The following is a 14,732-nucleotide window of genomic DNA, read 5'->3' as shown; positions in this document are numbered from 1 at the left end:
CAGAAAACTGAAAAGGCCTGGATAAATTACCTGACATTTTAGGTGAAAATAAATGAAGATGTCAGAAAGAAGCAGAATTTTTAAAAAATCAGTTTTTCCCAAAGTTAATTTCCTTTTTTCTTATACTTCAAACTGCTTCTTGAGCTTTTCATTTTAGTCAAATTGTCATCTTAAAAAGCAGCACTAATGAAATTGCTGAAAGCATTATAAAAATATATAGAAAGAAGCAAGGTGCTAAAATCATCCATTATTAAGAGACTGTGAACTGTAAACATCAGACAGGGCACCCATCACTGCAGAGGCAAATTGAAAGCTGAAGGAGATTTGCTTTGTCTCTCTGATTTAAAATTGATTGAAATGCATATACAAATGGAAAAGCTGTCAAAAGCTGCCTGTGGTAAGTTGATAGCTCATCGTTTCCTTCTGACCCAAAGCTTTAATGGTGTTCCTTTCAGTTAGGGAAGGAAGAAGGTAGGTTTTGAACCCATCCTGTGCAAGTATGAACTGAGATATAGACACTGGTGATGACCATTTCCTGGTATCTTTGTTGATCACATGGATTGTGAGCAGTGTATTTGCCCACGTTGATGAAATCGGTGCATATGTCCCCATTGTCTGTATTGCACATAAAAAAAAAAAAAAATTCTTGTTGTTGTTTACAGAAACGAGAATGTCCTCAATCCTGAAAGGCATTGAAATGTCATGTGAAAATAGGCTAAAATGTTTTTAATAAGGCAATCTAAGAAAACACCTCTCGGCCTGGCTTGGCGGCTCATGCCTGTAGTCCCAGCACTTTGGGAGGCTGAAGCCAGCAGATCACGAGGTCAGGAGTTCAAGACTAGCCTGGCTAATATGGTGAAACTCCGTCTGTACTAAAAATACAAAAATTAGCCAGGTGTGGTGGTGCACGCCTGTACTCCCAACTACTCAGGAGGCCGAGGCAGAAGAATCACTTGAACCCAGAAGGCGGAGGTTGCAGTGAGCAGAGACCACGGCCACTGCACTCCAGCCTGGGCGACAGAGGGAGACTCTCTCTGAAAACAAACAAAAACAACTCTATTTTGCTTCTTTATTTTCCCTGTGCCAACACCCTAGTCTAGTCAAGATATTGTTTTCCTACCTCTGACTTTGTTTTTCTTCCAGAATCCACATTGCTACCCAAAATGAATTACTTCTTCTAAACCAAACTAATATTTTTAAGGCCTTAATTTATGCTTATCAACTCTGTACCACAAATCCTTCAAGGACCCTCAGCTGCCAATGTCCTAACAGGACGTTAAAATCCAAACTCCTCCAAGAAGGCAGAGTTCTCAATAATCCAGCTCCACCGTTTTCCTCCGTCACTGTTCCACCAAAGTTTTCATTATAGTCTTCTCTTCAGGCTAGTCTTCTCTTCACCACGCCTGCAACATCTGACACCTCTGACCCAACACAATGCATTCCATTCTTCCTCTAAATATTTATGCGAATTATTTTCCTTATTTTAATTACTTACTCTAATTCTCTCTGTATTTACAAAGTAGATCCATTCTTTAGATTTTCATTCAAATCTTAATGTCACTGTGCATAAAACATCTCAGGAAATATTCAGTTGTTTCTGCTGGAGTAAGTTCTCAACATAGAAAAACAGTTTTAGAATGAAAATAACATAACAGGGAAAATGCAGATTGTGCCAATAACAACATATTTTAAAAATTCAGCCCTTTAAGGTTTTGTAGTGCTTTTTTTGATCTATGCACACACATACACCCGCACACACATACACCCACACACACATGCAAAACCTATGATCATTTCTAGTGAGATAAAATAACTACCCTTGAAATTAGTAATCGTTCCATAATAAAAGACAGGAAATCAAGCCAACAGACAAGATACCCTGTATATGAAGAGATTTGATCAGGCTCAAAAATGAAATGTCAAATATTAGTACCAGGCAATTCCCTGATACCAACCACAATGATAAAAGTCAATGAAATAAAAAAAGTGTTAACTCATATGTAGATCACTTGAAATTGAGAATGTGACACAACTTATTTTTATTGGGTTTTACATTCTATGAAGATAAAAATTACTCAGATATTTAATGTGTTCTATTACAGTAAAATTTTAATAAAGTATTCAAAAATTTCACATATTTGAAACATAACCACATGCAATTTGAAAGAATTCTTTGTTCACCATAAATTCAATGTTCATAAATATTTTAGATAAACACAATTTAAATATGATTATAAAAACTTACAATACTGTTAAAAGCAAGCTGATACCTAACACATACAGAAAAGCACATGTTCTCAGAGACTATTTTATTAAGTCACATATATTGATATTGTAACCAATATGTTAGAAAAACAACAATTTTTGAAAACATAATTAGCACAGTTTTTTAAGAAGCTAGGAAAGAACACAAAGACACAAATGCAATGTACTTGATACATTAATTTGAGGCTGAGAATACTTGACATCTTCATAATTCAGGTGGAAGAGGCTTCCGATGTTACTGTTCTCATTTTTCAGGTAATCATAAAAATTAAGATAAATATTTACAATGTTTAAGCATTTGTGTTTAAAAATATTCTATCAAGTAAGGTGTCAAAAGTGTAATGAAAGCTGTATTAAAAATTTGAAAACAATGGAAGTAAAAAAGGACATATGAGACTTTTATTATGTATGAACCATCATTGTGTTTCATTAAAAAGATCCCTGATTAAAGAAATTTGCTAGGCAAATACTGTCAGCAAACACAACACTAGTTATAATTTTGTTTTATGTTTTAACTGCATTTCATTCAGTGTTACATGTAATCCTGCTTGCAGTGATTTAAAAATTATTTTTATAGTGGAATCTGTTGTATTGTCCATATGACAGTTTAAAATATGAGAATTTCAGATAATATTTTACAGTGTTAATACTTAAACTCCAGATGTGGAAACAGGTTGTATATTTTGCTGCTAATGTTAGTAATCTAAGTAAGTCCAATTCACACTCACAAAATTACCTACTTTTAAGTGTATATAGAATGCCAGCCTTAAAATTGAAGCCAAAGTTTGATTTTAATGGCAAGGAAAAATAAATATGACGTTTTGAAATATTAAATTGTTATTTCATAGTTGGAACCGAGATGGGTTTTTTTTTTTTTTTGACATTTTGGAAAAATTCTTAATGAACATTTATGTTGGCATAGGAACCTTTTCAGATCCCATATTAACCAATCATTGAAAGCAAGCACTAGTTGAATATATCGGTAAGTTAGTGATATAATTTTGAAAACTAGAAATCACTACTTGTCAAGCTATCAGAATTTAATTGGAAAATGTAGGAAGATAGCACACAGAAATAGTTAAAAATCAGTTGGGGCCAGGCACGGTGACTCAGGCCTGTAATCCCAGCACTTTGGGAGGCCAAGGCGGGCGGATCACGAGGTCAGGAGATCGAGACCATCCTGGCTAACACGGTGAAACCCTGTCTCTACTAAAAATACAGAAATTAACCGGGCATGGTGGTGGGCACCTGTAGTCCCAGCTACTCAGGAGGCTGAGGCCGGAGAATGGCGTGAACCCGGGAGGCAGAGCTTGCAGTGAGCCGAGATAGCGGCACTGCACTCCAGCCTGGGCGACAGAGTGAGACTCCGTCTCAAAAAAAAAAAAAGTTGTAATTTTTTGTCTGTGTAAATGAAGGATTTTTCAACACTGTGCCATGAAAGACAAAATTAAGAAATAACAACTAAACCTATTAAACTTGAAATGACTTATACTAACTTTGGTTCTAATTCATGGATTGGAGTTCCATGTAAGAATTTATTTGACAAAATTGGATCTGTTCTTAAACATGAAAACCACTAAACAGGAATTCTGTCAAGGATACAGGACAGATGAAGAGGCATTCCAGAAGTTTTGTTTTGTTTTCCTGTAAAAGAAGGTAAAGCAAGTGAATTCAAGATTGATTTTATTTCTAAAACAAGCCTGATGCCGCATGTATCTAGCAGTTTACCTAAATGAACAAGTAGATTAATAGAGTAATAATGACTAGCTAAATATCTGTTCCCATTGATATCTGGCACTATGGGCTTTATGTAATCTATTTTATTTAATTTGATATGTGAGTGCACATTTATCTGTCTATCCAGTATCTTGGGGTGTAATAGTTCTAAACTACTGTTACAAAAAGTGCTTTGATTAAAAATTTAGGAAATTTTCTTCTAGTATAAGGCTTTTGAAAAAATAATATAAGCCCTAATGACTCAATACACTTTTATTTTCCAAAATAGACTCTATGGTCATGTGAAAGTCTGCAAAAAGCATTTTCTTCTGTATGTACACATATTTGCATAAAAAAATTCTTTAATCTTGTGTCTTTAGAAGTTTTGGATTTATGGGAAAAATCTTATTTGTTTGCCTTCCCAAGTATTGACAATAATTTCCATTCTCAGATTTCTTTATGTTGATATGGAAAGGCATATTGTCATAATCTGTTAAAGCTTCTATAACAAAAATTATCATACACTGGGTGGCTTCTAAACAATAGGAATTTTTTTCTCACAGTTCTGGAGGCTGGAAAGTCCAAGATCAAAAGATCAGATTCAGTGTCGGATGAGGGTCATCTTTTGGTTTATAAAACTCATCTTCTCATTGAGTTCTCATATAATAGATGGAGCTCGTTAGCTCTCAAGGGTCTCTTTTACAAGGGCACTGATATAGTTTGGATGTTTAGTCCCTCCAAATCTCACGTTGATCCCCAATGGTGGAGGTGGGACCTGGTGGGAAGTGTTTGGGTCATGGGGGCAGATCCCTCATGAGTGGCTTAGTGCCTCTACATGGTAATGAAATAGCATGAGATCTCATTGTTAAAAAAGAGTCTGGTATCTCCCTTCTCTCTTGTTCCTTTTCTCTTGCTCCCTCTCTCACTATGTGACACACCTGCCTCCCCTTCACCTTCTTCCATGAGTGGAAGATTCCTAAGGCCTTCATCAGACACAGATGCTGGTTCCATGTTTCTTGTACAGTCTGTAGAGCTGTGAGACAAAATACACCTCTTTTCTTTATAAATTACCCAGCCTCAGGTATTCCTTCATAGCAATGCAAAACATACTATACAGACACTAATCCCATTCACAATGTCACAGCTCTCATTACCTAATCACCCCCCAAAAGCCCCACCTAATACACTGGAATTAGGTTTCAGTGTGTGAATTTGGGGAAGACAAACATCCAACACATTTTCAGAGATCTGATAATTCTCTATAATTTATGGCTTGTTGACTTTGTAAAAATAGGGGATAATTTTTACTATTGACAGGTAGAATTGGCAGAAAAACTATTTTTGTTGAGGATTTCCAAAGAAACCAAAACTGGACATGTGTTCTGCAATGTAAGATAATTGGAGAATGCCAATGTGGTTAAATAATTGACCAGACAATTGGAAATTTTCAGGAAAAAAATAACAATAATCGTTTGAACAAGGGCAACCTCTAAGTCAATAGTATGTATTAAGAGCACATCTCAATGGCTTTTATGAGCATATTTAAGATAATTCAACTGTTAAAATGCTATGGAATAATTTTTAAATTCCTACATATGCATATTTGAAATATTGAGTGTAGGCAGGCAAATTGCCAGGATATTTATCAAACATAAACAAAAGTTGTTTTAGATTTTCTTGTTAACTAAAAACAAAATCAGAATGGGGAAAATTATTTACATTATTTATTTATCATGAGTTGACTAATGTTATTTAACACTTCGTTTAAGGATTGATTACAATGATACTTTGTGGGGAAAAAAGAGTTCATGTGTGACTGGAGCCCAGATGAGCTTTTGTAACATCGTGTCACGTATTTCGTGGTCATCCTCAGACTGCTGCCAAACAGCCTGGTTGTATTATTATCAGCTGAGGAGCTAATTAAAAATACAGAGTATCGGCATGTCAAGATGACTTTTAGATTCAGTAGGTCTAAGATGAAGCTTTATGAATATGTATTATTTTACAAATTTTCCAGGAAATTCTAATTCACCTTCATAATTCAAAACCATTAAATGATTTCCCATCCACCCCACCAAACCTAGAAAATCTGTACCATCCCCCCATTGAAAGGTATTATCTTCTCTTATTTCTAAGCCTATGTTCATTTTGTCAACTGACATAAGACAAACCCGGATATATATATATATATATATGCCATGAAGGAATAATTCTGTTTTTGGTGTATTATGCATCCAGCACAGTGCTCAGTCTTACATAAAGATGTTATTTTAAATTTACAGCAACGCTTTCAGGGAGATTTCCTCATGCCCTTTTAAAAGATGAGGAAATAACATCTCAGAAAGGTTAAATATCTTGCCCAAGGCCAAGATTAAAACCTTTGTTCTCCGAAACCTTTCCAAAGGATATCACCAATGTCACCACTATGTAAAAAGAAGAGCTCCAAATGCCTAGAGATCAAGGTTTAAGACCTCCAAAGGTTTTTGCTGCAGCAAAGAAACAAAGAAACACTAGTGGGGTTCATGATTTCTTATCCGAATCTTAAGCCTTTTAGACTCTACTTTGTGACATAATACATATCAACATTTTCAATGAAGTATCTCCTGCTCTTCAATTTTAGAGTTTCTTCGTTTAAAAATTGCCTCAGTTTTACTTCTTTAAGAATTAGGATAGCTGTAAATACAACTGCAAATTCTTGCACACTCTTTCCTTTAGGGGAAGGATCTATGTCTCCTCCTCTTGATTCTGGCTGAGCCTCTCATTGACTGAGCCAATGAAGAATATTGGAAATGTCACTATGTGGGAATGCAAATGCTAGATCACAAAAGAGTATACAACTTCCCTTGAGTAAGCTCATAGGAGCACTTAGCTGCCATGTAAAAGGGTTCAACTACCCTGTAGATACTACACCAGCGAGGCCACATAGAGGTATTCTTACTGACAATTTTGGCTGAGACCAGCCTTCTAGCTTTCCCATCAGGGTACAGACATGTAAGCAAAGAAGTCATTTCAGAAGTGGGTTCTTGAGTACAATTCATTGTCTTTCCAGCTCAGACCCCAGTCTCATGGGGTAGAAGTAAGCCATTCCTGCTCTGTCCTGTCTGAATTTCTAACCCATGAGGAAAATAAAACAGATGTTGCTTGATGTCACAAAATTTGTGCTGGTTGCAAAATTGCTAGAGAAAGGAACAAGAAGGGCTATCAGCTTGATTTGACTTTAGATTTTGAATCCATTATTTCCTCTTTGTAGTCCAATAAGCCCCTGCACCACACAAACTGGCATCCCAGATTTTAACTGGTGCTTTCTTCACTAAGATTTCCCAGGGAAAAGCTTTCCCTAAACAGTCTGTTCCGACTCCATTATTCTCTGCTGCTTGTTGATAACCCAAATGGTCACTGCTGCTAAACCCAGGAATTTAGGTGTTAGCTACTACACAGAAATGGAGAAAGTTTTCTTGGGATAATAGGGCTTGTTTGGGGGCTGTTATTCGCTATCTTTTCTACTTTTAATCAAGAGCTGTATTAAAATTCTTAACATGGTATTGACCAAGATGGCCTGCACATTTCCTTCAGTTTACTAAAATTTAGAAGGGTTTATTTCTGTCTCCATTCCACAGATTTTCCTCTTACCCCGACTCTTACAGAATACAGATGACCTAGCCAACAAGGTCCCTCTTCTCCCTTTTCTTAGACCATTTACTTTAGGGAACTTGTAAATTCTTTGCCCCTTGAGGTGTGAATCTTTTATAAAAACCTCTTGCTAGTTTTACAACCCAGTAATGTCTTTTGCAAGGACATAAGAGCAATCCCTTTGAAAGGTAATTATCAAGGCAGATAGCGGCTCTATCTCCCAGTCTCTGTGGGAAGGTAAAAACATAATTTGGGTGAAAGTCTCTCTCCCAGTTGTAAAACTATCTCCTGCCATGAAGACGGAAGAAAGTTTATTTTTCCTTTGGGCAAGGTCAATTAGCAAACACAAACTGTGGTATGGTATACACAGCATAGAATTTATCCTGAAATCAAACGTTCTATCTGCATTCATGGGCCATATAATACAACCATGTTATTTAAACTTCCTTTTATGTCCATTTTTTCATTTTTAAAATGACACTAATACCCTATTTATATGATGGCTAATAACTTAGCTTATGTAAAATTATAAGCATAATTTGGCATGTGGTAAGGGTTTAACAGATATTATAACACTTCTCTTTAGTTCTTGTTAAATTCATGAGCAGTTTAGAGAATCCTTGAGAAGGGCCTTCTATCACCACAGATAATGGGATATACCAAGTATTAGGAAAAAAAAAACCCACAAAAAACAAGCTATTAAGGGGGAAATACAAGAAAATAAACTCTCCTGGTAGTGATTTACTAGTGTTTAGGAAGACAGAATAATCACAAAGTAAATGCCACTTGCCTTAATATTTTACCCAAGAACTCAGCTAGACCAAAGAAGAATAACCAAAGTCTCCAGCTGAATCTACAGTTTTATGAAAATACAATATTTATATTTGTAATCCAAAAATAAAATATACGACTCATTGAAACAGTAGTTTAAAATGTCTTATTAAATTATTTAGTAATTTTATTTGTGTTTTCCTTGGAAAAATATAGGTTGTTTTAATTTGAAAGCACTTTTCAAAATGCTTTAAAAATTTAAAAATACAAATGAGAAAAAATGAGATAAAGTAATAGGAACAGCACAGTGGGAACATCATTTTGAAATATATAAATTAATGAATTGTTACAGAGTCATTGAGGGGAAGAAAAACAGGAAGAAGAGAATCATTTTTAAAATTTTTTGCTGTGTGCTAGGCCACAGGCTAGATATTTGCACATATTCATTTAATTCAAACTCACAACAAACTTATGGAGTAATTTCTAAAATTCCCATTTTATAAATGAGTAAAGAGAGGCTCTTAGAGGTTATATAAGTGCTCCTTGGCCATAAAACTGGGGCTGGAGAGACCCTACTGGCTTCTCTCTCTTCAGGTACATGGGAGATTACCATTCTCCACGTCTTTTGCAGTTAGGTAGGGTCATGTTATTATTTCTGTGTTGTGAACAGAAGTGACTGATGTGGGTCACTTTTTGATTTAAATGTAGACATGAGAAATTTCAATGTTCTCTTTCCTTGCTAAATTGGACATAGGAGCCACCACATCCCAAAGAGTACAGCTGCAAAACCAGAGCATGTGAACCTGTAGCAATGAGTTTCCGCATGGAGGGGAGTTGCTCCAGGAAGTCACTCCATCTCACAGTGGACATTGTGTGAACAGGCAATACACTTTTGATGCATTCAGGGTGATCGAAGGCCAGGCCATTCTGATGGCAAACTTTTACTTCTTTTTCTATTTTTTTGTTTTCCTTCAAAAGCCACAGACCCAGTCCTTAATTTATATGAAGATTATGCACCTGGATCCCATTAATTCTATTATGGGGGATGTTTCTGCAAAATCATGCAGATTTTATTTTGTCTCTTAGGATTTTTACCATAATTTAATTCAGAGAGAGAAATAACATTATGTTCCTACAGGTGACAGACTTGGCACTTATCTGATTTATTTTGTAAAAATCTATTCAAAGAACATATACGCATTTTCAAATCATTTGGACTTTCGATGTTTGCCTAAATAAAATTATTGTTAGTTCAAGACCATCTAAATCCTTTGATCTGTCAATCAGGGTGGTTAATAGTGAAAGGTATAGTGTAGCCCTGAATATTTCCACATCTAACCAAGAACAGCTTATAAGAGTGATTTTGAAAAAAAAAAATACTGATTCTAAACAGCAAAGCTATAATAAATAATTCAGCCTTTAAATACAGACCAGATCCCTTAAAGGCAAAGAATGAATATACTCAGCATATTAATGCTTTTCGGGTTTTGTTTTATGAGATGTGTAGCAATTTCAGATGAAATTATAAATGCTTTTGAGAACTTTGAACATTACATTTTTAAGTATATTAAATGAAAGACAAGGCATGAATGCAGATGTTGATCTTTGAGCACAAATATTCCATATTTTAATAATGCCTCCGGGGCTCTAGAAGTACCCAGGGGTTTTAAAAACCTAATTCAAATTTCTTTTATCTTTTATCTTTTTTTTTTTTTTTTGAGACTGGAGTGTCACTCTGTCCCCCAGGCTGGAATGCAGTGGCACGATCTCGGCTCACTGCAAGCTCCGCCTCCGAGGTTCATGCCATTCTCCTGCCTCAGCCTCCCAAGTAGCTGGAAATACAGGTGCCCACCACCACACCTGGCTAATTTTTTGTATTTTTAGTAGAGATGGGGTTTCACTGTGTTAGCCAGGATGGTCTCGATCCCTGACCTCGTGATCTGCCCACCTCGGCCTACCAAAGTGCTGGGATTACAGGTGTGAGCCACCGTGCCTGGCCAAAACCCTGAATCAAATTTCTGTTATGGTTTTCTGTTTGAACTTGTAAAAGTCACATATTATCTTAGAATTTAAATTCCTGATTTATTAAATGTGACTGAAGTGCAACAAAATATATTAATTTTGGAAAATAATGTAGGATAAAAACCATACTGAGTGCTTTATATGCACTCCTATGGATAAGTAAATTAAAAATTATTTTTATTATTACTTTTGGAGATGGAGTCTCACTCTGTCACCCAGGCTGGAGTGCAGTGGCCATGATCGGCTCACTGCAACCTCTGCCTCCCAGGTTCAAGCGATTATCCTGTCTCAGCCTCCTGAGTAGCTGGGACTATAGTTGCATGACACCCCACCCAGCTAATTTTTTTGTATTTTTAGTAGAGATGGGGTTTCACTGTGTTGCCCAGGCTAGTTAAGAACTCCTGAGCTCAGGCAATTGGCCCACCTTGGCCTCCCAAATTGCTAGGATTACAGGCATGAGCCACCACCCCCAGCCTAAAAATTATTCCTTATTGCTATTTATAATATGGCTGACACTTGGCTAATATTTATTATTATATTTGCACTTCTTAAGGTAAAACATTTGAACTTATAAGAATTAGGAGTAGACCCACCTTCTCTGATTTTGTCACTGAATTGTGCCTGTGTAGTGTTAGGAGATGCTCCTAGTATAACAACCTTAAGAAGAGGAGTAAATGAGGATCAGCCACTGCGTTTGATCCTGAATAATAGAATGAAGAGCACCGTAAAAGAGCTGAGGTCTGATTAAGCCACAAGGCTACCTTGTTGGCTTAATATATCCTATGTGGATGATGCCGTAAAACCCAATCCTCTTCAAGACCTTCAGCAGTACCTGGCCAATAGTCTTGCCAGAGGGACACTGTCGCTGAATCATGGTCCAGGCAAAGTCATTTCCAGTCTTTCATCAATCTTGTCTATCTTAAGGAGTAGAAGACCTGTATCAAGAGATCATTTGTTGCAGGGACTAGGAACAGAAAATGAGGAGAAAATGCCACTGTCCTCCCTCTCCTTACTCTATAGCATTGCATATGCTCAATTACATAGTTTACATGAGTGTATGATTTCCTATTTCTTTTTCTAACTAAAAGACAATCCAACATGTGCAGGTAGGCAAGAGCTAAGAATTAAATCACCAGGTTTAGGTCAAAGTGACTAACATTCTGTATAGAGAAAGCTGACAGGTCAAATTCAAGCTTGAATTGATAAGTACAAAGCCAGAAGCGGAGAGACAAGATACAAGCAAAGCAAAGGTACATAAAGGTAGAAATTAGAGAATTTCATATTCATGGGTCAGTTCAAACTCCACCTCTTCCATGAATTTTCCCAGATAGCTCCTTCAGAAGAAATTGCTTTTCACATAATCCTTTTTTATCTTGTTTGCTGATCAGAAGTGAAAGATACATGCAGACTTGGACAAATAGAGATAAAAAGAGGGTGTGTGAGAGTGTTCATATGACAAATAATGGTGTGTTCTGATGGCTCATTGCTAACATCAGGTGCTTGATACATGGGGGAATCATCCTGGCTTAAAGATATGAGGCTGATGTGGACATTACCTTTGTATGGTAGTTTGCTCCTGGTGACAAATGCAGGCTGGATCTGTGATAATGCTTCTGGCTATATAGTGAGTGAGTGAACCAATGAACCATTGAGCCAAATAATGAATCAGTGTTGAGTCTGATCACATTTAAAATGCATGTTAACCATTTAACCCAAATTGGAAATACTATAGAGAAAGAGTCTAAAACGATTTAAAAGTTTGATTTAAATAAACTGAAATCTTTAAAATCTAAGCAAAAGCAGTTAGCTTACACAAAGCACAAGGCCACCCGACACTCAGTTGGTATCTAATAATTGTTTTCCTACTATTAACTTGTGGCCATATCTGAGCTTCTGCCAACTAATAATAGCTATGTATACAATATCATTGATTAGATCTTGTTTACAAATGATCTAAATCTATGGACCTGAAACATAAAATTTTATCAACCTAACTTTTAATACGCTATATCACAAAGAATCTGGAGTTTTACTTAACCCACATTTTTAGGCAACAAATGTGATATTCAGTTTAATTCAACTAATTAACAATCTTTAATTCAATTAATTAACAATTATTTTGTTGATAAGACAAATCTGAGTCTATTATCACTAGAGAAAGAGATCACCACCTCTGCATAACTTTGACAATTTCCTCAAGGTTGGATGGAAAGGTAGAAATTTATTGAGAATTGAATATTTGGTTTAAGGCAAGTATTTTAATATAAACACTTGATTAGGATTGGAAAGGATCATGATAGCTTCTCTTGGTGGAAACAAGAGCAAGATTTCAAGGTAGAAGATTTTTGCTTCAAAAACAATTTTAGGGCACAAACTGTTAATGTTTTCTATTGAAGAATTTATGTACTTTTCAGCATGTTCCTATAATGAACAATCAAGCCATTTGCCTGGGCAGGAGGCTTTCAGGAAAATAAAGTCATGTTAATAATGACAGTGTAATAGCAAAGTCAGGTTGATTTAGGCAGTAAGATTTTAAATACTAGTGTCCAGGTGGAGTATAGACTAATGGTTTCACTTCTCAGTATGGTTCCTATTTGTGTGGCCCTATGCAAAAAATACAACTGTGAATAGAATAATGTATATCCTTCAGGATCTCAGAGATTCATGATGACTCAAAAATAAAACACTAATTTACTAATACTTATACCACGATGATGTTGTAAATGTAGCTAACCAAGTGTCAGTGATGTTCAGATAAAAAGGACTAAACTCTGTTAGGTGGAGTAGCAGTAAAGGTTGCTCTGAAGAGTTAATATCTCAGTTGAACTTTGAAGGACAGGTGGAAATAACTGAGTAGTGCAGGGGAACTCCTTGGTAATATTTCAAGGAGGAACAATAGCAAGTGTAAACATAACCAGGTGTGAAAGAGCACAGGTTGCTCAGAACAGTTTGGCTTGGCTGAAACTGCATTAGAGAATTACTGTTTAATTTTTGAGTCTTCATAAATCTGTGAGATCCTGAAGGATATATGTTATTCTGTTCACAGGGGTATTTCTCACACAGGGCCATACAAATAGAGGAGAGGGTGGACCATTGAAATTCAATGAACATTGCAGTAGTATTTTGGCTTTATGGGTAGGTAAAGGGGAATCATTTTAAGGGAAAATGATTAATACTGGTAACTGTTGAAAATAATAACTGGTTTCTACTTTTTAGTCCTAGAAGCAGAACATTTGGAATTAAAAAGGCTTTGTTTCGCTCTAGGATACGTGAACCCTAATTGGACTTTTCTTTTTTTTTTTTTTTTGAGACGGAGTCATGCTCTGTTACCCAGGCTGAAGTGCAGTGGTGCTATCTCAGCTCACTGCAAGCTCCAACTCCTGGGTTCACACCATTCTCCTGCCTCAGCTTCTGGAGTAGCTGGGACTACAGGCGCCCACCACCATGCCCGACTAATTTTTTGTGTTGTTAGTATAGACGGGGTTTCACCATGTTAGCCAGGATGGTCTCCATCGCCTGATCTCGTGATCCGCCCGCCTCGGCCTCCCAAAGTGCTGGGATTTCAGGCGTGAGCCACCGCGCCCGGCCCTTGGACTTTTCTTATGCTTTTCATAGTACTGTTATAGTGCTGAGTGAGAATGCCTGAAGTAAAGCCAGTGATACCACAATTACACTTGAACAAGACGGATTTGTCAAGTCTCTAGAGTCCATTAAAAAAAAGAACAACAGATGATCATTCAAACTATGTCAAATTAATTGAGTCCTTACGGAACATTTTAGTTATCTCAGGACTTCAAGATTAAGCTCAAAGAAAGATAAGTAATAGAAAAAAGTATTTAAAAATATAATTCTACATATAAAATGATGAAAAACAATAGCCACAAACTGATTGTATTGCCTTAACACATATTTATTAAATCAGGTATTAACTCATGCAACAATGTTTATTAGGTATTTTCTATGTTTCAAGCATTATTTTAGATGTTGAAAAAGCAAACCTAAGTAAGTCTTCATTGTTGCCTTGGAAGAGTAAATAGCTAATTATAAAAAATCTTCAAGTATACACACACACACACACACACATATATTCACATACACACATATATAGACACAAGCATATATATATATATATATATATGTCATAGATACCTACTATCTATCTTCTGTCTTTTGCAATGTGTATTATACCGAATAAACATGTAGAGATAGAAAGTGTGGCTATTAAAGGAAGGAAGAAAGTTAATGTAGTCACTAGATATATGAGGAGGTTCTGAACATAAGACTTTTTCTTTTAAAGATGTAAGAATCTATGCTTAAATCTAATAGTT

The 14,732-nt window shown here is 36.1% G+C and overlaps 1 long non-coding RNA gene across 1 annotated transcript; it reads right to left on the bottom strand.

Moving 5' to 3' along the window:
* Positions 1–2,155: 2,155 nt before the first annotated feature.
* On the bottom strand, positions 2,156–12,177 carry LOC119624468 (uncharacterized). The gene is made up of 3 exons (XR_005240634.2): positions 11,237–12,177; positions 3,868–3,909; positions 2,156–2,503 (listed from the first exon to the last, which is right to left on the bottom strand). It is a non-coding gene; the product is annotated as an uncharacterized lncRNA (long non-coding RNA).
* Between the last annotated feature and the right edge of the window lie 2,555 nt (positions 12,178–14,732).

This window comes from Chlorocebus sabaeus, chromosome 1 (assembly GCF_047675955.1).
Source record: "Chlorocebus sabaeus isolate Y175 chromosome 1, mChlSab1.0.hap1, whole genome shotgun sequence".
Classification (NCBI taxonomy): Eukaryota; Metazoa; Chordata; class Mammalia; order Primates; family Cercopithecidae; genus Chlorocebus; species Chlorocebus sabaeus.
This window is presented reverse-complemented; position numbering and strand designations above follow the sequence as displayed.